The following is a 2898-nucleotide window of genomic DNA, read 5'->3' as shown; positions in this document are numbered from 1 at the left end:
TGAAGAATCTGCGTTTGATAACTTGGCATGTGATATACAGCAGGGTGTGTGTTTGTGTGTGTGTGTGTGGGGACGGGGGGGAGGGGGGGGGTTAATCTGTACAGTGCTGAGATTAAAATCTGACATGCTGAAGCGTCTCTTTTCTGTTTGTCGTCTTGTGTCTGAAATTGTTGAGGTAGAGGAGTGAGGTTTTAACTAAACCGAGTCAGGATCACTGATGTATTGTATTATATTTTATATATATGCTTCCTGTTCCCAGAGCAACTGCTGCATTTGGTGACTCTTCCCAAACTTTCGACCTGCATAAACCAAAGAAAACGCCCCATTAATTCCTACTCGGGAACTTGTGACGTCGAATCAACATGGCTGCTCACGGCATTAACAGTAAAGAGGGGAGGGTGGGGACGGGACGCCCTGGCCGGGGTGCCGACTCATCACGGGCACAAACGTACACGCGCGATAAATATCACAAAGTGTTCTGCAGATGCTGGAAACTTCCCATCCAAGCTGCCTGATTTGTGCCATTGATCTGGGATTACTGAGGTAATCAGACTCCAACGACAATATTAGTGTCTCAATTGTTGCGAAAGGCCACGCGTTTTCATTTAGATATTTTTAAACGTCATAAAATCGAGCAGTGGACGCAGATCGGGCAGCCAGAGGCACTATGCACGATTGACGCACATCGGGCAGCCAGAGGCACTGTGCACAGTGGACGCAGATCGGGCAGCCAGAGGCACTGTGCACGATTGACGCACATCGGGCAGCCAGAGGCACTGTGCACAGTGGACGCAGATCGGGCAGCCAGAGGCACTGTGCACGATTGACGCAGATCGGGCAGCCAGAGGCACTGTGCACGATTGACGCAGATCGGGCAGCCAGAGGCACTGTGCGCAGTCGATGCAGATCGGGCAGCCAGAGGCACTGTGCACGGTGGACGCAGATCGGGCAGCCAGAGGCACTGTGCGCAGTCGATGCAGATCGGGCAGCCAGAGGCACTGTGCACGGTGGACGCAGATCGGGCAGCCAGAGGCACTGTGCACGATTGACGCACATCGGGCAGGCACAGGTATTGGAATCACCACAGCTGTGGCTACATCAGGCGGTCAGATATGACGCTTGTAAGCAAGAGAAACACCACGTTCGTTAACATGACAGTGCACCGGGTGCTCACGTGATGCACGTTCATCTTCAGTAGAACCTTTTATCCTGGTTCAAATGATTCATGCTGAAGAAACAGACCCGATTAAGCCGATTACAGAGACTGGGGATGAAAAGGAAACAAACAAACAAAAAAATCACTAAAAAGTCCGACACACCTCTACTCTATTATTTTCTATTGAAACTAGGACTCCTAAGTCATTTATAAATAAATAGGTTTCGACATCGTGTGCGCACTACAGGAAATATTTCAATCAGAAACAAGGAAGTGTAAAGGATTTTGCAATCTCAAAAAAAAAAAAAAAATCGAATGTGCTTCTGAGAAAAGGCTCTGAAAACGGTAGCGTGACAGTTGCTTTGGTTTTCCTGTTTAGAGGTTTTGTCAGGTAGCCAGACTGCGCTACTGTCGGTGTACAACCCCAGATAAAGTCACTGCTGGTGCTTTTCAGATCATTATCACGTCTAGTGCTTTACACTGTAAACCCAGCAAAAACCCCTCCCGTGCACGGAGTACAAGTCGAGTTTGTAGACGTCTTGGCTCTCAAAGTGGGGTCTGTGATGCTCTGAACTTCCCTTTGCTGTCACACTATAAATAAATAAAAAAAAAAAAAAAGCTGTAAAGCTCCTTTGAGACTTTGTTAAACGCGCTATACAAATCAAACTGAATTGAATCGAATCGAAGCATTACCAGGGGAAATGCTATTATGGTCTGTATTTGAATAAATGTGCTTGATTTTTGGAACAGTTTGTGAATTAAATCTGTACAGAAGAGATCTGTAGTTTGTTTGTTTTAAACAGTTAAAGACGGTTCTGACTGTAAAAATCTGGAGAACGCCGGAGATGTCAGGGCTAGACCGATGAAGCTTTTTTAAATACCCAATAACTTTGAGCCATACTCGACAGTTAAGATCATGGACTTTCATGACTTTATGGACAGGATACTTAAGATTCTAGAGAACGTTTCGGTCGGGTTTTAATCCTTTTGCAGGAATTACTGCGTCAGTGCGGCGTGGCATGGAGGCGACCAGCAGGTGCACTGCTGAGGTGTTCTGGAAGCCCAGGGTGCTTTGAGAGCGGCTTTCGGCTCGTCTGTATTGTCGGGTCCGGACATGGCGTCCCAACTCATCACTGACTGTGGAAACTTCACACTGGACTTCAAGCAAGCCGAAGCGCTTCACGTACTTCTTCACTGCGATCGGGTTATTCTTCATCGTGATCGTCAACGTGCTCATCTTTTTTCTTCTTACAACCGTGTCTGAAACACTGAAGGATGAGGTTTGAAATAGTGCTGGGTGATATGATAAAACTGAGTGGAGCTGCAACAACTAATCGATAACGATCGGTTATGAAAATCGTCGTCACTTCTGCTCCGAAAACACTCTTCGGAGAGTAAATACTAGATTTGTGTCCAAAATTACGTACTATACACGTACACTATGCACTCTACCGTTTAGTGCAGTGATTACGCTGACCCCTAGTGGTCAGTGGTGTAATTGCTCAAATATTATTAAGGGTTTTTTTTTTTTTTTTTTTTTGGTAAATCTATCAAAACATATTCAAACGAGGTGTTTTTAAAATCAGTCAATTTGGTTATTCACGTATATCACATCAGCTGAGCCGACGATCGTTCACTGATGGATTTATTTTTAAATGTATTTACAAATGAAATGATAATTTGCAAATACCCATGAGTGGTAGACAAGTTCACGTGTCGCACTGAGGGATAAAATAAACAAA

The sequence above is a fragment of the Ictalurus punctatus genome, chromosome 5, assembly GCF_001660625.3.
Source record: "Ictalurus punctatus breed USDA103 chromosome 5, Coco_2.0, whole genome shotgun sequence".
NCBI classification, from domain to species: Eukaryota; Metazoa; Chordata; class Actinopteri; order Siluriformes; family Ictaluridae; genus Ictalurus; species Ictalurus punctatus.
Note: the sequence above shows the minus strand (reverse complement) of the source record.